Genomic DNA, 21,731 nt, shown 5'->3' on the forward strand with positions numbered 1-21,731 from the left:
TTTCGTTGATTTGCACTGGCCCGCTCTAAACAGAATAAGAGCGGGTACACGTAGTGCAATACTCTCTGTCTTTGCAAACTACATCATCCACATCACTGGAAACAATGATGCTGCGATTGATGTAGATGTCCTTACATGTTCCCTGTAAAAGCTTTCTGTATGTAAAATCATGCTTTTGTTTCTCATCATGCTGCTTGTCCAACAAGTAAAATTGTTAAACAGTACGTAAGGAAAAACTGTTGTACTAGCGTAAATAAATACCATTTTATAAAAAAAAAAAAAGTGATCCGAGCAAACCAAAAGAATATTAAAAGACAAGCATTTTTATGCGAGCCACTAAATAATCTCCATCGTTCGTGCAAACCACAACAACACCACCGTTATTTTGACAGACAAATTGTAAACAAGATATTCAAAATGGGTCCGAGCAAAACTGCTCTGTCGGAACCTATCTAGTGTTTAGTAACCTTGTTTGTTACAATGACACTTTCTGTCCGCCATTTTGTTCACCTACCCCTTTAACTATAAAGCAAGCCGTAGACGTTGCGAACTTGTACGCGCGAACAATTTGACAACCAGGCATTGCCTATGATAAGGAAAGGAAAGGAAGATGTAAGAGGATATCTTCCTTTCCTTTCCTTATCATAGGCAATGCCTGGTTGTCAAATTGTTCGCGCGTACAAGTTCGCAACGTCTACGGCTTGCTTTAACATAGGCAATGCCTGCTTGCCAAATTGTTCGCGCGTACAAGTTCGCAACGTCTACGGCTTGCTTAACTCGGGGTCCACACTACAGCGCGACGTCGCCTGACAGGAGCTGAACTCCATATAAAAAAAAACCTTACGCGATGTCGCGCGAATCGCGCTAGATTCTTTTTGCACGGAGTTCAGCGCCTGTCAGGCGACGTCGCCTTACGCGACGGTGCAGTCTGGAAAGCGTGTAACACGTGGTCCACACTACTGCGCGACGTCGCCTGACAGGAGCTGAACTCCATATAAAAAAAACCTTGCGCTATGTCGCGCGAATCGCGCTAGATTTTTTTTGCATGGAGTTCAGCGCCTGTCAGGCGACGCGACGGTGCAGTCTGGAAAGCGTGTAAGACAAAAAATAAAAGCATAGAAACTTGTTTTATAACTTTTCCTATAGACAGGCGTTAAAAGATAAAATATCCTTAATTTTGTGCGTGAAAAAAATGTCCTACAAGTATAAATCACCTGCTTGTATAGTTTTTTAAAGTGAGATATTCGTCACGGGACACTGTTCTTGGTCTACATGGTGTCTGACAATCATCTGTCAAAATAATAAGTCACAGCAATTTCCTGTCAGTTTGAAACCAGATTTCCTTGCATCTATTTTGGCCCACTTTTGTATCGAAATTAAAATTATTTCTCGTGCTCAAAAAGTTCAAGTAACGATTTGATAATTCCTAAAAACACTCAAAGCATTGAAGCGATAGCTTCGTAGTATTAAGCGATTTTCTCGAAAAATATTGACCCTCAAATTTAACAAGAATAAATTGACCTAAACACTAAAAAATATGTTAGGCCGCAATTTTATTTGAAATCATTGTAATAATTGATCCGGGCACGACCGGTTCCGATTTTCTTTCGACTAGTATTTTTAAAGTGAGGATTTGAATTTTTGTTTGTTTTTGATCAGCTAGTATAAAATATTTTTAAAATATGGAATTAGAAGATGATTTGTTGCTAATGACAGTGGCGGCTTTGTTTGCAACTGAGCCGCAAAGAAAAAGACGATCGATGTGGTCGAAAAGTATGTTTATAAAGCACAGTGTGCTTTCGCATACAAATATGATGGAGGAGCTTAGATTGGAACCAAATGATTGGTTGAATTTTGCCCGTATGGACCAAGATTCATACCTTTGGCTGCAGCAGGAGGTTACACCGTATATTGTTAAACTAGATACGGTAATGAGGTCAGCGGTAACACCTCACGAGCGGCTCAGTGCAACATTGCGATACTTAATAAGCGGTAGTTCGTATCAATGTTTAAGATTTCAAACGGCGATTTCGCAACCACTATTATTATCAATTATTCCGGAAACATACACGATGATAGCCGTGAGCCAAGGTTTTGAAAGGTTATATGAAGGTAATTTGTAATGGTTTGCGGTTTTTTATTGCATTTCAAAGCTCAAACAATATAATTTTTCAGCTTCCGTCGAACCAAACTGAATGGAAACGTATTGGGCAGGCGTTCAACGATAAGTGGCAGTTTCCAAATTGTCTTGGGGCTGTAGATGGTAAACATGTAAGAATAATTCCTCCAGCAGGAAGTGGGTCGAATTATTTTAACTATAAGAAATACCATAGTGTTGTGTTGAAGGCTGTGGCAGATGCCGAATACAATATTGCTATGTGTGACGTAGGAGTCCCAGGAAGCAATCCGGACGCCGGTTGCATGCAACAGACAAAATTTTATCAACTGTTGCTGTCGCATAAGTTAAATTTGCCTGATGACGAAAACCCTCCCAATAGTGCAACATCACTTCCTTTTGTTTTTATTGGCGATGAAGCATTCAGTTTAAGAAATAATAGGTGGAATCGCATACGAATTTGTTTAATTTTTAACCATGGCTTAAATCAAGCGATGGTCTATTTTAGCCGCTCGAATTTGGTATCGCGTACTGTTTCAATTGACCATGGTTAAATGTTAAATTGTTTGTAATCAAAGCGCAAAGTAGGCTTTGTATCAAAATTGCATCCAATGGTTTAAAATGTTATTCTGAACGTTTTCAAATCAATTTTTAATAAAAAAACAACTTCTTTGTTTTTCTTTATTGTTTAAAATTTTCTCTAGTTGTTTTCTTGGCATTGGTACATTTTAATTAACTACAAATGAAAAAATAACAACACGATATGGAATACCTGTGAAATCTTTTACCTTGTGTAATTCGAATAAACATTGGCCATTCTGCCATTTGCTTCGGTTTGTGTACAAGTGGTGGGAAATTTTACAACGGGAATTAATGCAAAATAAATCATCTGCCACTAATTCATGCCACAGAAACTATTCTAGTGGATTTCCATATCGTAGAAAATTATATCGACTGATTCGTATCGAAGCAAGGCATTTGGCTCAACTGAAAACTGCATTCAAATTATAAGAAAATGCTAAAATATATTACGTACATATCTCTCAAATTTCCGTTTCCTCTTTTTTTCAGAAAAATTAGATGGAATACGCCATTTTTTGCCTTCGTTCATACAACCGGATATGGTCCGGTTCGCTGAAGACTGGGAATACCCAATTTGGTTTAGCCCCATAATCCATCCAACTGTTTAAAAAAAAAACTCACGTGCTTTCGATTAGCTAATAAATATGTAAAAGATGCACGTTGACTAGTCCTAACCATAGTAACTTAGGTGTTAAATTGCCGAATGTTCTTTAAACACTCGTTTGTAACCGGTATTTATTTGTATTTTTACTTTTTTATTAAACCTTTTTCATCCATTCCAATGTTAAGAATGTATATTATTGTGCCTAGTTTCACAAAAATATCGACTTCCTTATTGATATTTTGCAATAAAATATCTTGCGCGGAAGATTTGTTTATTGAACAACTACCCTAGACACATCGTATAATAAACCATCGTCAACGCTGAAGTCAGAGCGTATGCGATGCCAGAAACCATGGTTTATTATACTGCTCGAAACTTTTACCCGCAGAACCCTAGGGTGCGTGACAATCGTTTGTTTAGTTTTAAACCATGGTTTAATTTGACACAAATGAATGACAAATGAACGCGTTTCATCCAAAATGAACGCTAGACGGCAGATTAAACCATGGTTAAATAAACAAATCCGTATGCGATTCCACCTAATGTTTTAAAGCCATTTAACCGTAAACAACTAGACAGTGATAAAAAAGTGTTTAACAACCGGCTGCCTCGAGACCGTAGGGTTGTAGAAAATGTTTTTGGAATCCTTTGTTTGCGATTCCAATTATTTCAATCTCCAATTCAAATTAAAAAAGTAGAAAATATCAATATAGTAATTATAACATGTTGTTATAGGGGGTCTGCGACAGCCGAGCGGTAGCGCCGGTTAGAAAATCGGCCCATGAGCGCCGTGGCTCACCATCTCGACGGCGTGGGTTCGAATCCCAACCGAGACCGGACCCCTCCCCTGTACGAGAGGACTGACTATCCACGTACAACAGGGAAATAAGTCTCGTAAGCCCTTAACGGGCAGGTATGACCAAGAGGTCGTTACGCCAAGAAGAAGAAGAAGAACATGTTGTTATTTACATAATTTTCTTAGAAGTAGGTCTAATTATTATGTACAGTTGGTCTCCGCAGTACGCGAATGTTTGGGACCGAACGCAATGGCATATATCGAATTTTCGCATATTGCGGATTTCCTCTGCCATATCGTGTATACCTCATATTGAAGAGTTGACACTGAGGGGAACCGCTTATTTAACATATCTTCTATCCAAGTCACTATTAATTGTTCCATTTCTCCTATTGTTTCATTATATCTCTGTTAGAAAGTGCATATTAAAAACTTCATTCTACCAAAACAAAGTAAAATCGACTAATCAGAACTCAAGCAATGCTATCAGCTGTCAGTTGTAAAAAATCGCGTTTTGCGAATTCGCGTATATCGAGTATAGCGTACTGCTGGGACCAACAGTAGGGCAGTAGAGGTTAGAAAGCCACGAGTAGTTAGGAACTTCTGATGCTACAACAGCAACAGATTTAGGAAGATTGCAAAATAGCAATAGTACCAATTCACTATCAGAAGCGAAGGCAGTTCGCATGAAATATGTACAATATTTCAACACTGATGGTCAAGTAGAATGGCTGGACGAAGCCGTTCAAAGGGTTTTCTACGGATGAGTGTTTTGTATGATTAGTTAATTATAAGTGTTAAGTTAAGTGTTATGTTAAGTTCAGTCATGTTAGTTAAGTACATTATATTTACCTTTTCTTATGTTATGCAAATGGTTTACTAATTACAGTTACTCTTCTTCCAACATAAGCTCCATAAATAAAATGAATTAAATTGGTTGAAAACTTGAATTCTAATAGACATCATTTTTACCGACGAACGTCCATTAGCAGTTTCTTTGCATACGGGAGCATGTTCGTTGGAACTAGTGTTGGGTCAAGTATAGCTTTTCAGTGAGCGGAGCGAAGGCTCACGCTCACCGTGGTGAGCGATGAGCGAGGGGTAGCTCCATAGTGAGCGAATTGCGATTCGACGAGCGCGCGAGCGTAAGGAGCCCGCGAGCCTCTTGCACACCTGAGCAATGCCTGCCAAGGTAATACCAAAGCAATACTTGACAACCTCTGTTTTTCTGTCAGAATAGCTTGCCTTGGCATTGCTCATGTGTGAAGTATCACCGCAAGCTGTCGACAAGTTGGCGACGACAACATTGTTTACAACAAGCAATAAACTTGGAAAGTGTTTTGATATTACTAACGCTAATTCGTCGTGTACAGTATGATGGAAGCAAAAAACTTGGAAAGTATTACTAACGCTAATTCGTCGTGTACGAAATCAACGAAAACCTCGACGTGTGTGGGTACGAAACTATTTCCTCGAGCGCCGAGAGTTTGGAAACCGTATGCTCGAGGAAATGTTCCAAGAGGGTCTGCAACATGATATGCGTGCCAATTTTTTGCGCATGAATGAAATTGATTTCGAATATTTTTGCTCGATAATTGAACCGCGAATTGAAAGACAAAATACATTTATGCGCCAAGCGATCACCAGCAAAGAAAGATTGGCCATAACGATGAGATTTCTTGCCACTGGGGAATCCTACACAAGCCTAGCAGCATTATTCAGGGTATGTAATGAATCAAAGGAATTATTGAGTGCAGTATTAAGCGTGTATCAAACAGTACATGTTCGCAAATTGATTCCAGTTTTCGTTACAAACATGTGCATCTTTCACATGAATGCTTGTTTTGTTTTCATCACGTATGCATATATTTTTCAATCGCTTAATATACTGATGTTCATTCGGCCAATGTTCGTTTTATTGAGCACGCTAGAAGAACAGCCACATTCAATACGTTTTCACACTCAATTGGCCAGCGTGTACTGTAGTGATATATGGAGAAAAGATATTAATGGACTTAAACGTGCAGGTGGCGCCGTCGACAATATCAGGAATTGTGCCGGAAGTCTGCGATAACATAATAAAAATGTTGAAAAATTATATTAAGGTATGTTTGCATTAACTAAGTAAAAGAAACCCAACACTCGTTTCGAACGGAAATTTAATTCATCTTTTATTTGGTGGCATATAGTTCATTTTTTAGCCCCCTGGATAAATAACATTGAGATCAAAAAGTAATATATATTGCTGTTTTATCACATGCTATCACATGGAAGTTGGAAGTTATAAAAAATGTAAAAAAAAGGTATTAGAATTATGATTATAATAAATATGTACATTTTATCACGGTTCAGAAGCTTCAGCTTCTTCTTCGATCACTTCGAAAATTCTTCTTATAAAAAATTTAAAAACGACACCCGTCCTCCTTATAGAAAATGTAAAAAATAGGTATTAGGATTATAATGATATGTACATATTATCACGGATCGCAAGCTTCGGCCTCTTCTTCGATCACTTCAAAAATTCTTCTTATTACCCTCGTCCGGTGACGACCGCTGAACTGCTCCAATTCTTTTGCGATATGCCTGCCAATGTTGCTGCAGGAACTTTCCTCCTCTTTATTGCTTGCATCAATTTTTTTTCCAATTTGTCTAGTAACGTCACAAGCAGATTGTCTACTTCGGACACAATGGAAGCTTTTCTTCTTTTTGGTGGGCGTTGCGTTTGGGGTTCTGGCTCAATAATCGGTGTGCTAGGTGATTCAGTTATGACTGAATCACAAGCCATAAAAGATTCACCTTCGATTATTTCTGCCACCGGTTCCATGTAGTGGAGATCATTTTCTGGAAGCTAAAAAATGAACAAACATTATTTTTTTGGTTTTTAATAAGTGATTTAACTAATATGTCTACTATTTCCAGTTTCCCAACACTGCAACAGAGTGGCGTGAAATTGCACGAGGTTTCGAAACCATATGGAACTTTCCACATGCCATCGGAGCCATAGACGGAAAACATGTACAAATAATAGCTCCGCGAAACAGTGGCACCGAATACTACAATTATAAAGGAACATACAGCATAGTGCTGCTAGCAATAGTGGATGCAAATTATAATTTTTTATTTGCTGATGTTGGCTGCCAAGGAAAAGTGTCTGATGGTGGCGTTTTTGCAAACAGCATTATCAAAAGGAAATTCGAAGCTCGTTCTTTGAATGTTCCGGAAGCAGAAGTATTACGACCACCGTATTCCATGAGAGTTCCATACTTCCTTCTTGGAGACAAGGCATTCGCTCTCACGGAGTATTGTCTCCGGCCATTCGGTGGATTTCCACCAGAAGGATCTCCTGAACGGACTTTTAATTATAGACATTCCAGAGCTCGTCGCACCGTGGAGAACGTATTTGGAATTCTCAGCAATCGATTCAGAGTGCTGAGAAAACCGATGGAACTAGCCCCAGAAAAGGCTGAAAAAGTGGTACTGGCAGCTGTTTGTTTACACAACTTTCTAAGGGCACGATCTTCGCGTTCCATATACTCCCCTGCAAGCCTGACGGACCGCATAGCAAATGAAGATGTTATACCGGGCTCGTGGCGATCAGATAATACCTCATCTACTATACTTCCACTTCAAGACGTTCGAATTAGGCCCACAAGATACATGCAAGATGTGAGGCTACATCTGGCAAGAGATTTCTCAATGAACAATCATTTGAGATAGCGAAATTTTTATGAATATAATACTCACCGTGTTTACTGTCCTTCGCGGTTTATTTATAGACTTCATAAATTGCATTGCCTCGAATGCAAACCATGTTGGCTGCAGGACATCATAAGTAGCTATAAATGGATACCCAAAAATACATACAATATAATACGTTGTAGAATGTTTTTACAATCGCCAAGAAGAATGAACTATTACCTGATCCGGTTACCATTGTTTTATCCACGTCGTCTCGTAATTTTCTGTAATATGTTTTCAATGATTTCCATTTTTTCATTGCTACGTCAGCAGTGGTATCGAATTCCCTGGCAATTTGGTCCCAACGATCCTTTTTCATCAAAGTATTTTTGAAAGAGGTGTGCCTTTCGTTCCACAGGCATTGGTTCTCACAAACAAGGCTTATGAACAATAATACTTGCTCGTCATCATCAATCGGCTGAAATTAGATAGTAGTATTGTAAAAAAATGTCGATGCAACGCATAAGTAGTCAAAAAACCGGAATTTTTCTTATACCTCGTACAAGACCGAAATTAATAATACTTACTTTATTCCTATTCTGTTGGGTACTCATTTTTTCACTAAAAACAAACAACACATACAGAAATATAAACTTGAGAATATATTATACTGTTACTAATCGCTCACCGTTTATTTTGATCCGCACACGTAAAATTGTGGTTTGAATATGAACGGTAGACTGGTTTGTTTACCTTTTTCGTACTAGATGGTCATGAAATGTCAAATGTTGGCGAGGTTGCAACCAAAATTTTTTGGTTGAGCAAGATTTGGTTCCAAATTTTTCCGACAGGTGGCGATACCATAGAATCTGCATATTGGCAGTGAAAGTTGGCGCCAACATTGGCAATATGTGCAAGAACTTTTACAAACTGGCGAAGTATGCGTGTATTGAGTTACTCAAGTCTTTTGTCCACCGTGTGCGCATGTATCGATCTACGCTTGGTTGTTTTTTTCGTGTAACGGTAACGACGAAACAATCGAGAAAAGGAAATGCTAAAATAATGCAATGGTATTCGTGGTGATCGGTGATGAAAATGTATTTGCCCATCGCTTCGTGTACTTCATGTGCTCGTGCGCTCTTTACGCTCGCGGGCTCCTTGGGCTCGCGGGCTCGCGGGCTCCTTGCGCTCGCGGGCTCGTTTCGCTAGCGCGAATCGCTCGCTGCGGAGCTGCCTGATTTTAAGTAAGGAGCGCACTGAGCGTGCTCAGTAAGGTGAGCGGAACGATTAAGGTAGCTCTTTCGCTCGCGACCCAACACTAGTTGGAACCATGTTTAACTCCGTATGCAAAGCTTGGATAAAACCTGATGTGTCTGTTCTGAGCGTTTGTGTTGGCGGATTTTCAAGACGGTCAGCGACTAGCTTCAACACTTTTCATCTCAATGATCTATCATCCTCTACCGACTTTCGCTTCCGCGATGGTCCTGGTTTGTTATTGGTCAATTCAACACTGTTGTCGAGGTTCTCGTCGAGGTTCTCGTCGAGATACTCCTCGAGGTACTCTTCTTCAGTTGCTTCTATACCGGCTAGCCAAAATCAAACAAAGACATGTTCGTTTATCAAAAATCGTTCAACTTCAAGCAATCTTACTAAGTACCAATGGTACCAATAGTACTAAAAGCAACAATTACCAATATATTTCATAAATACTAAAATTTGTGCTCACCTCCACTTCGTCATCACTTTCAATATTAGATACACGAGGGGCGTCGCAGCTATCTCCTAGAAAAACCATTTGGTCATAGTACCAAAGTTTTGGTACATGCACCTCGCTGCTCCCTGCCCCACTGCGTTTGCTTTGCAAAACCTTTGCATGGGCTGTTGAAAATGCTTTGCGAAGAGTTGTTATTTTGTTTTTGACTGACTCTATTGTGCAATCAGTTTTATATTGTTTCAATACAACTAGGGTAAGTGCACCCATAGTGGAGCTAGTACCAATAGTGGTTGTAGTGGAATAAAATCCTAGCTCTACGCCGATATATATACAATGGAGTTATTTGTTCTTCTATGAAATGTTCTTTGATCTTCTGTGGAGTGTTTAAAAGATGAACCATCTCATTCCGTAATATAGAAGCTCCAAAATTCATATTTTCAAAACAGGTTGTCCCAACATGCTGCATTCCTTAAGAATCTATAACGAATATCATGATTTCCTTAAGGCTATAAATCACTGTAAAATCATTAAAACCATATGATTTCGCTACTGACATACCCCAATATAATTGATTTATACGAACTTAGTGCATTTTAGCATAATTTTATTATATTTTCATAGTTTTTACCATAGTGCCACTATAGGCACAAAAACCAGAGCTGTTCCTATAGTAGCCATAGATTTTTAGTATAAGTATATTTTAGTTTTATTCCGGTTTTGGCCAATATAATCAGGTAAATTTAGTGATTTTATTCTGTTTCTACAAAATAAACAAAGCGGAACTGGAGAGAAGGCTCAGCAGAAGAAGCAGAGGAAAGAAAAAAGAAAGCGGACGAAGGATACGCTATAAAGCATATATGTACTATAGTTTGAGCTGTAATATTCAGAGCATTTTTTTTGAATTAAAATTGGACATATTTCGGTAAAACAATACAGTCTTTTCAATGACAACGCATTGGTCAAGGAGTATTTTACCGTTCTGTTTGAAATATGCTTCAAAAATAAGTAATAGTCAAAATATATTCAAGTTTTTCGTACTACAACCACTATAGGAACACGATACCACAACTATAGGAACCATACCACCATAATAGGAGCAATCGACTAGGAAGAAAAATACGCTTTTTTTCGTGTATTTTGAATAGTTTACGGTGAAAATAGATGTTTTTCAGAAGAAAAGGCATGTTTCGATCATAATTGATTCAAATATGTAGAATATTGTGTTCTTAACACTCGTAAATTACACCTAATTGGTATTTACATTACTAAGTGCACCACTATTGGTACAGTTACCCTAGTAGGTCTTCATAAGCCGCCTGCTTAATATGTGTATTTTTATAGGGTAAGTGCACCCATAGTGGAGCTAGTACCAATAGTGGTGTTAGTGGAATAAAATCCTAGCTCTACGCCGATATATATACAATGGAGTTATTTGTTCTTCTATGAAATGTTCTTTGATCTTCTGCGGATTGTTCAAAAGGTGAACCATTTCATTCCGTAATATAGAAGCTCCAAAATTCATATTTTCAAAACAGGTTTTCCCAACATGCTGCATTCCTTAAGAATCTATAACGAATATCATGATTTCCCTAAGGCTATAAATCACTGCAAAATCATCAAAACTATATGATTTCGCTACTTACATACTCCAATATAATTGATTTACACGAACTTAGTGCATTTTAGCATAATTTTATTATATTTTCATAGTTTTTACCATAGTGCCACTATAGGCAAAAAAACCAGAGTTGTTCCTATAGTAGCCATAGATTTTTTCACAAGTATATTTTAGTTTTATTCCGGTTTTTGACCAATATAATCAGGTAAATTTAGTGATTTTATTCTGTTTCTACAAAATAAACAATGAGGAACTGGAGAGAAGGCTCAGCAGAAGAAGCAGAGGAAAGAAAAAAGAAAGCGGATGAAGGATACGCTATAAAGCATATACTATAGTTTTAGCTGTAATATTCTGAGCATTTTTTAATGAATTCAAATTGGACATATTTCGGTAAAACAATACAGTCCTTTCAATGACAACGCATTGATCAAGGAGTATTTTACCGTTCTGTTTGAAATATGCTTCAAAAATAAGTAATAGTCAAAATATATTCAAGTTTTTCGTACTACCACCACTATAGGAACACAATACCACAACTATAGGAACCATACCATCATAATAGGAACAACCGACTAGGAAGAAAAATACGCTTTTTTTTCGTGTATTTTGTATGTTTTACGGTGAAAATAGATGTTTATCAGAAGAAAAGTCATGTTTCGATCATAATTGATTTAAATATGTAGAACTAGCTTGACGCCCCGGCGTTGCTCGGTGACGAAGGGATTGAGAAAAGAATTATGGTTTTACTCTTTACTTGAAAGTTTGAATTAATTTATTAGTTACAATAACGGCAAATTTAAATGTATGAAATCTCATGAATTTCCCCGTGATGTATAAACCTTAGGGTAACTATGTTAGATACACCTTGACATTTGTTTACATGCTTGTTTTGTTAGTGTTAGTAAAACTGAGTTTAAATTGTAAAATTTAGATAATTTTATCAAAAAATAGTGATCAAGCAAACCTTCAACAACATCTGCAGTACTTAAACTTAATGTGTGAAAAGATTCAGAAGCGACTGTTCAGTATTGGTCGAGTTTTTAGTGTACACAGAACTCCATACATAAAAAAAAGCTAAAATATGTAGTAGATATTGTGTTCTTAACACTCATTAATAACACCTAATTGGTATTTACATTACTAAGTGCACCACTATTGGTACAGTTACCCTAGTTAGCTAAATTTCAAAGTTTCAAAAAAAGTTAAAAGTTAAATCATAATCTTTCGGCGTTATTGATTTTCAGATACGATTTTACAGAGATACACAGAATTGATACGTTTATGTGTTAACATAAACACGTTAAGCACTGCTTGCCTTCTGCCGGCGATTCGTAGCAGACCATCGACGGCGAGCTAGCAGTGCTTGCACGTTCAATCATGTCCGAAAAAACCGTTGAAAAGAGGCAAGTTTTAAACATGGAACAGATCAAATGACAGAAAGCAAGGACACTTTGAACTGCCTGGAACTGGAAGGCAGTTTGAACTGCCGTCCCTGGTCCATGGTGATGAATGCCGGTACTCCGAAGCGGGCTGAAGAGGCCGGAGGCGGCAATTGATGCCGTTATGTCCGCCTACGGGATGGCTTCATGCCGACAGGTGTAGCGGTTGATGACGGTGAGTTTTATAAGGCACGAGAGCATCGCCATCGGCCTATATGACTTGTGGTTTGATGCCGGTTTACCAGACTTCTCCCCCCCCCTCCCCCCCCCCCCCCCCCCACCCCCCGGGTCTGGCAAGTTACGAAGCAGCTTGCTTCCAACCTTGTCCAAACCGGGTGAGGAATTTTTGCTCGAAAAGAGAGCCATCGGGTCTTCTGCCAGCACAGTATAAATGTTTGCAGTACACCGGGCACACTGCAACCTCATGCCACTCGTCGTTGCAATGCGAGCATTTTTGAGTTTGAGCTATGCAATCCGTGGGCCGGTGCGCAAACAGAAAAAGTATACACCAATTGCCACGTCAAATAACAAAATACCGCCACAGATAACAGATCAATGTGCAAGATTGTCCCAAGGAGCTTTGACCTCGACCGTCCACTACTAGAAAAGACGCTCTCAAATGAGACACGTCTGCTCTCGTCCGAGGCTTGTGGCAGACTGAGAATCCATTAATATGTTAATGTTGGCAAGTAAACACATGCTGACAAGTAAACAGCATACATGCTGACACACAAGGTGGGTTCTAAGGGAGGTAAGCTCAAAGGCCTGGTCGTGGCAGCCATTTTGAAATTAATTTTTGACGATCGTTTCTGGTTTAACGGATAACGACACGTTAGCGAGCTGCCAGTTGATACGGTTTTCGGAAGACTCTGCCCTCATTAGCCACAGCTTTACTGAGGCACAGTTCCATCTACGATATATTGCAAAGTCATCTAGTAAATGAGGTTGAACGAGATGGGAAAAGCGGTTTGCTTGTCTAAAGGCACATATGTTAACACTTTGTTGCTACATTTTTATACGAAACGTGTTTGTTTGGGGGTCCGCGACAGCCGAGCGGTAGCGCCGGTTAGAAAAATCGGCCCATGAGCGCCGAGGCTCAGCACCTCGACAGCGTGGGTTCGAATCCCACCCGAGACCGGACCCTCCCCTGTACGAGAGGACTGACTATCCACGTACAACAGGGAAACAAGTCTCGTAAGCCCTTAACGGGCAGGCATGACCAAGAGGTCGTTACGCCAAGAAGAAGAAGAAGAAGTGTTTGTTAAAACGACAGTATCTTCTTCATATCGCATTTTTCTCATTCCATAAGTTATTTTTGCAAAACACAGCTGAACAGGATAAATACGGCATTTTTACGCTTTCGGAAAGAACTTTAGAAACAAAAACTGGCAAATTGTAAACATAAACAAAACCCGGAACGATTGTCAAATTTTTCCTTTATTTTTCTAAAAAAATCAAGGCGATTTGTTCGGGATGAACCCACCTGGATACGGGTTCAAAGTACTAACGGTCACGGGGTCAGCCCTGCGATGAGTACTGAACCTGTGGTCACAGCTTTCCGCATGCGGTTGCGTTTTAGATCTGTCAAACGAGCACAGCTTTTGTGCCAAAAATAATACTTTAATGTTTGTGGTTGGTGTACCACTTATATGAGCATACAATCTCATTAAAGTCTACTAGGAACAATATTTACTGTTGACATATAAAAACGCATACCCACGCTCCACCACACAGACATCCTGGCATTTAAAATTAAATTCGCTTGGATGTTTGTTTATTTATTTAATATTGTTTTCCTCAAGGGCTTTACAATAGATTGCTTACACGGAACGGATAGGGATAGGTGAGAGGATAACGTAAGGAGGAAGAGTCACAGGCACAGGTGAGGGACGGTCACATGGGATGGGACAAGAGGCGAGAACGGAAACTGGCGATGGACATGCTATGGTCGAACAGATCACTTACAGCATTGAAGGCACGCAGGGCTCGCAACCATGGGTCGCACTGAGCGAACAATGAACGTCGGGTGGGGATGAACAGGGGAGGGCGCTCGCGAAGTTGGTAATAAGGAGCATAGAGAGGGATTTCCGCAAGCAGGGAAGGGGAGTCGATAAAAGGATATTGGCAATAAACAAAGCGCGGGCCCTACGATGACGGTCTCCAAGCAAATCTAGCCCCAGAAGTAGGCACCGCACTGGGTAGGGAGGAATGGCAGCACTGGGGTCATTCAAAAGACGCCTCACGGCGAGCCGAGTGAACTTCCTCTGCACCCTCTCCAACCTATCCAGCGCCGAGACACCAGCGGGAGACCAGATGACAACCGTAATCCAGGATGGGACGCACCCAGCAGCAATATAGTGCCCGTAGGCACAGGGGATCACGGATCTCGGAGGCCATACGACTAATCAGGCCTAGAATCCTGTTCGCGCGCTCTATCACCGAGTCGAGGTGTGGCGCAAAAGACAAGCGGTAAGCAAGCCACACCCCCAGATCTTTAACAACCGATACAGGCGGAAGCGACGAGCCATTCAGGGAATAGTTGTGTATCAGAGTGTTCTGTGAGCAGCTGAACGAGATTACACAACATTTCGGGACACAGAGAACAAGGCCAGTGGAAATGCACCAAGTTGAAAAATCATCAGCGAAACGTTGCAAGGAGAGGAGATCATTTGACGAGGATACAGGAAGATATAGCTTGATATCATCCGCATACATGAGGCAACCACCAGGTGGAAGAACTCTAGCACAGTCGGCGATGAAAAGCGAGAAAAGGAGAGGGCTCAGGACGCTTCCCTCAGGTACACCCGACAGCCCAATGAATGGATCGGAGAGGGCTCCTAACTCTGTAGGTCCTATTTGCTAAAAAGGATCGGAGCCAGAGAAGGAGAGACCCCCCAAAACCCATCCGTTCGAGCTTGGCAAGGAGCAGCCTGTGCCACAAGCAGTCAAAGGCTGCCTTGAAGTCGGTGTAAATAACATCAACCTGTTTCCCGGCAGCAACGTGCGGATACAGGTCGAGCATAAGGAACATAAGGTTCGAAACAGTGGAGCGTTTGGGCATGAAACCATGCTGGGCCGGAGGGATCAGAGAGTAAACAGAGGGGAGAACGGAGGAATGGACGATAGATTCGAGGTCTTTAGAGACAGCACAAATGAGGGAGATGCCTCGATAATTGGAAGGAGTGGAAAGGCAGTTACTCTTGTGAATCGGAGTCATCCAGGCAGACTGCCACATGGTGGGAAAAACCCCGTCCCTGATCGACCTAGAGTATAGGCGAGTAAGAACCGGGGCCAAGGCCCGACCACCATGGATGAGAACCAAAGAGGGAATACCGTCAGGACCGGGAGAGAAGGAGCATTTCAGCTGGTTGATGGCAGTGAGAACCGAGGCCTCGCTGATCTCAATAGTGCACAAGTTGACTGCGTCACAAGGAGTGAAAGCTAGTCCATCGGTGAGAGACGCGGAAGAGCTGGCGGTGACAACAAAGAGTCCGGCAAAATGTCTAGATATACCTACCCCCCGATGGCAACTGTCAAAAATTGACAGCTGGCGAGACAAGTGGCAGTAGAGGTTAGAAAGCCACGAGGAACGCACGCGCCATCAAGACGAAGTACAATAAAGTTTTGCATTCATTATTAAAACCGCCCTTATCCCATTTCTTACATGGGGGATCGTCCGGGATAGGGCAAAACAATACAGTGAACGCGGAATAACTAGTGAAAAGAAAATAAATGACGACAATCGAAGAATTGTGTGAGGACTTCAGTAAGGTCGGGCTCATGCGTAAGTGTGAGCAGCTAGGAGTGCCGACGACTGGTGGAAAACGTGAGATGGCTCAGCGGATCCTGATTCATCAATCGGAAGCTGAAATTCTTGCAAATGACGGCGAACAGAATCAGATGCGGCATCACGACGACGGTGTGAGCGAGAACGACGCCTCGCACACACATAACGACGACGGTGCGAATGAGAACGACGCCTCATACACTCATGGCGACGATGGCGGTGCACGCGCGAAGCGGTCACGCAAGCGCAACGACCAAAAAAGCGAACATGCGGATGATGGTAGTGACCACGACGACGACGATGATGACGACGATGATGACGACGATGACGACGACTATGAGGATGACGATGAGGACGAAGAACTGTTCCAGACGGCGATTCGAGTTTCAACCCCAAAGGCGACGAAGAAACGGAATGTCCAACGAACATCGATGGTGTATTCTTTTCGCGATATGGAAGAAAGTATCGACAATTTTGGTGCTGATGACGGTGAAGACGTACGGTCATGGCTTCATCGGGCATGGAGTTCATCGGGCCAAGTCGCAGACCAACCTCTTCCCGCCCTGCAGTAAAATTTGCAAGGTGCCCCTAGAGTTTTAATTTTGATTTTTCTTGGGAAAAGAACAGCGAAAGGCCGGGACAGGTGCATCAACAAGCAAGCTACATACAGACACAAAATTTTCTAGGGGCCCCGATTGAATTTTGATTCGAATTTTCGCGTGAAAACAGCACCGTAAGTCGATAAATGGACCCCCGCTTAAAACTTCACTTTTGGTTTCAAAGCACAGGTAAGCCCTGCTGTCGGGAGCCCCGAGTGTGAAAAATATTTTTTCGCATGAAAACAGTACAGCTGTATGAGAACAAGCTGCGCAAACCGATAGAGCCAGGCTGATAGTTTTGAGGAAATGGTCGGTGCCTACAGTGGCTGGTGGGCCAGCTTTATGAGAAATTCATGCTTAGCACCACCAGGTGCGAGACAGGTTCACAGCAATAAGTACAGACCATGTGCACGAAGTCGGAAGGTGTTGCCCACCAGACAAACAGTTACGGAGAAAATGTTTGACAAATAACTTGTACAGTCTGTGGCAAATTTTTCCGGAAAATCAAAATTTTTGGGGGACAAACGAACAATTGAAGAAACTTGGTATATAAAGGGGGCTTCTGAGCGAGCTGGTGTTTAGTATACTACCAAAGTCCGAGCGTGGATGATCATTTTCTTATCAGCTTCCTAATACCCTTGGGAGACCAAAACTCGCGCAATACTACGATTAATTGTGAACTTATGAAACGTTCAAGTGCAGTGGATAATTAGTGCGTGAAAGCTAAAAGATCTTATGAAAATAGAAGAAAATGAGGAAATAAGATTAAAAAATTGTGTTTATAGAGGATTGTTTATATAAACTTTCAAGTGCAGTGGAAGATTAGTAGCAGCTTCAATACCAAGACAACACTTTTCGGAGAGACTTAAGTTGTGAACCCGCAACAAAAATTAAAATAAAAGGTAAGAGAAATTTGCCAATATTTATCGATTTAGTGAATGTTTATTTGCTTTGAAAAAATAAATAAACGTGAAACAGTGCATAAATATTACTTTTGCTTATGCTTTTTCTGTAGATCAGCGTACCCAACCTCACAATGTCACAAACAACAAGCGACATATGGCAACATTTTACAAAAACCGAAAGTGGAGTAAAGTGCCGTTACAGCCACCAAATCCTGTCGCACAACAGAGGTTCCACTTCAAACATGAAGAGACATCTGGAACGGAAGCACCCTACAGTACCGCTGTATAGAAATATGCCATCTACAATCGGTACTCAACCAAATCCAGATACGCCAATTGTTGCAGATAGTGACCAAGCAGCCAACAGTCAAGGTAAAATAGGACACTATTTTTCTTCAAATAAGCCCTTATCATCAGAAGCAAAAAAACAAATCGATTCGTTATTACTTTTAATGATATGTAAGGAATATCGTCCGTTCTCAATAGTAGAAGATGAATACTTTGCGCGCTTTGTAAAGTCATTAAACCCTAAATACGTACTACCCACTAGGAAAACTTTATCAAACGCATCATTGCCAGCACTGTATAATGAAACATTCGAATTTGTGTAATCTAATTTAAAAAATCAGTTTCTCTAACTGCAGATTGCTGGACAAATATTAACCAACTTAGTTTTTGTGCAGTTACTGCTCACTTTATGAATTATAACAACGAATTATGCTCACACTTACTAGAATGTTCGGAGTTTTCCGTTAGCCACACAGGAAAGAATATTGCAGATTGTCTAAACATAATCATAAACATCACTAATAAGTTTAATATTACTGATAAAATATTTGCATTGGTTACTGATAATGCTTCTAATATGAAGGCAGCTGCGTCAGAGTTATACATTGTGCATCTATCTTGTGGGGCACATACATTGAATTTAGTCGTACAACAGGCACTCGAAAAATCTATTAAAAGTACTGTAGATAATGCTAAAAATGTGGTAATGCTTTTCAAAAAAAGTTCTAAAGCAGCTCAGATGCTGCTTGAAATACAAACTTATTTAAATTGTCCTATTTTGAAATTAAAACAAGATTGTCCCACGCGCTGGAATTCTACATTTGACATGCTTGACCGTTTAAATAAAAATAGAGTTCCACTAGTTTCATGCTTAGCATCCATGAAGATAAATGAAAAATTAGAAGAACAGGATTGGATTATCATAGAGCAATCTACAAAAATTTTAAAATTGTTGAATACAGTTACAATAGAAATAATGGGAGAGAAAACTGTAACCCTCTCAAAAATGGGGTACTTAACCAGGTCTCTTTTGGAAAAACTAAAAGAAAAAAAAACAAACAAAACTTAGTGGACAAGGTTACTAAATTAGTAGATTGGCTCATTCTTGGACTCGAACAAAGATTTGAAGTCACTAATTACTCAGAAGTAATGTCATACGCAATTTTATTAGATCCCAGGTTCAAAAAAGATGGTTTTTTGGGAAACATTGAGGAATTCGAAAGTACCTATGACAGATTAATAGAGAAGATGATTCCACTTCATCCTCAGTCAGAAAACACAATTGTAGAAGAAATCTAATTATCAGATAGCGATGATGATATTTGGGAACCTTTAATACGAAAAGGAAAAACAGGAACCCCAAGCTGTAGTACTAGGATTCTTGCAGCTAATGAATTAGATCGATACATAGCAGAAAATAATTTAAAATTAAAAGAAGATGCCCTTCATTGGTGGAATGAACGAAAATCAACGTATCCCATTTTGTACACTTTCGCCAAACAGTATATAAGCATTCCAGCAACATCGGTTCCATGCGAACGCATTTTTTCAAAATCCGGTAACATAATGACTGAAAAACGAAACAGGCTTACGTCTAAAAAATTGAACGAAATTTTATTCGCGCAACACAATCACACTTAACACAGTAACACATGTTACAATATGACACAAAGTTTTTTTTTAATTGTATGTAGTATAAGTGTTTGAAATAAAAATTGAATTTATAATAAGAAAAAAATGTCATGATTTTTTATACATTTTCAACATTACGTCTAAGAAATTGAAAGAAATTTTATTCGTGCAATACAATCACACTTAACTCTGTAATACATGTTACAATATGACCGAAGTTTTTCTTTAATTGTATGTAGTATAGGTGTTTGAAATAAAAATTGAATTTATAATAAAGAAAAAATGAAATAATTTTATGCATTTTCAACATTACGTTTAAGAAATGGGAAGAAATTTTATTCGTGCAACACAATCACACTTAACTAACACATGTTACAATATGACCGAAGTTTTTTTTTTAAATGAAATGTATTATTAATATTTGAAATAAAAATTGATTTTATAATAAGGAAAAAATGTGATGAATTTTTATTTATTTCTAACACTACATTTTCACTATTTTTCGTTATTTTTTACACTTGATAGAAAGTAACACTTCAAAAGTATTAAAATGTAAGTTAGTATAAAAAATATGCAATACATGTTGATTGAAGCATACTTGATAAAGTATAGTAACCAGCATATAATAAAGTATTTATTTTAAGAACTGTACCTAGACATGGATAACGTTTTCGCAAAGAAGTGTTTTTTCTAGTTTTCAAATTCACAAATTATTTTCTCCTTTTATTGAAAACTTTCTATGAGGCAAATGAACCGTTAGGGGATTTCAATTCAGTTTTGCCCCAACAATTCCGACGGTCAGCCGGTTTCGACGGTTCTGGACGGTTTCGACGGCTCCGACGGCTCCGGACGGTGCAATACTCCGAGCTCGGAACCGCCCGGAGCCGTCCGGAGCCGTCCGGAGCCGTCCGGAACCGTCCGGAGCCGCTAGTCGGCAGCCGGAACCGTCCGGAGCCGTCGGAACCGTCGGAGTCGTCCGGAGCCGTCCGGAGTCGTTCGGAGCCGCCCGGAGCCGTCTGGAGTCGCTAGTCGGCAGCCGGAACCGTCCGGAGCCGTCGGAATCGTCGGAACCGTCGGAGCCGTCCGGAGCCGTCCGGAGCCGTCCGGAGCCGTGACTCCGGACGGAACCGTGTGTTTTACTAAGCCGGAATCGGAGCCGGTTTATAGATGCTCGGAAGCGGTTCCGAGTGGTGGGTGAGGTTCCGAGAACCCATCACTTATCTGCAATGTTCAGTTTAGATGCTATCCATCTCCGATCTGTAGTCTTGGTGAACTCCCATACTTCGCCAACCCGAAAAGCAAAAATTGCACGAATCTGTTATCTCTGAGTTAATCCAACTAAGCACAGTTTTCGAGTCTGTCTAGAACATTTTTTTGTTCTAGTTCAGTTTTTGAATTCTCAAAGAATGTGTTGTTATTACAGTACGACTGATACGAGCTCCTATCACCGCTTCCAGTCGCGGAATTGTTTGCCGTTTTAGAGGTGCTACTTTACTACGAGACATGACTAGCTTGCAATGCACTCCATGCTCCCTTTCTATTCGAAAGTATGCTACACATCCATATGCATTTTAGCTGACGTCAGTGAAGATGTGTAACTCGATCGATCGTACGTCGTTTGAATGTGTTTGATTTAGGTAGCTTCGAGGTATTTATATAGCTTTTACCTGTTCTAGAAGCTCTACCCATCTGTGCCATAGGGCTTTTCCTTTTTCGTCTATGGCTTCGTCCCATTCACATTTTATTTGCCATAGTTTCTGTATAAGGATTTTGTCATGGATTGTAAACGGTGAAATCAAACCTAACGGATCGTACAGTCCCATGACACAACTGGCAACAATTCTTTACGTTGGCATCACTTCTTCGTTGATGTACGGCATCAAGTCGGCTCGCATCGATGTTGAGAAAGAAAATACATCCTCTTTTGGATCCCAAACGATGCCTAAAACTCTTGCGTTAGCCGTTTCTTTATC

At 40.2% G+C, this 21,731-nt stretch overlaps 1 pseudogene; it reads right to left on the bottom strand.

Annotated features, from left to right (window-relative positions):
* Nucleotides 1–9,063: 9,063 nt before the first annotated feature.
* On the bottom strand, nt 9,064–9,757 carry LOC131285220 (uncharacterized; annotated as a pseudogene).
* Nucleotides 9,758–21,731: the final 11,974 nt, after the last annotated feature.

The sequence above is a fragment of the Anopheles ziemanni genome, chromosome 3, assembly GCF_943734765.1.
Source record: "Anopheles ziemanni chromosome 3, idAnoZiCoDA_A2_x.2, whole genome shotgun sequence".
NCBI classification, from domain to species: Eukaryota; Metazoa; Arthropoda; class Insecta; order Diptera; family Culicidae; genus Anopheles; species Anopheles ziemanni.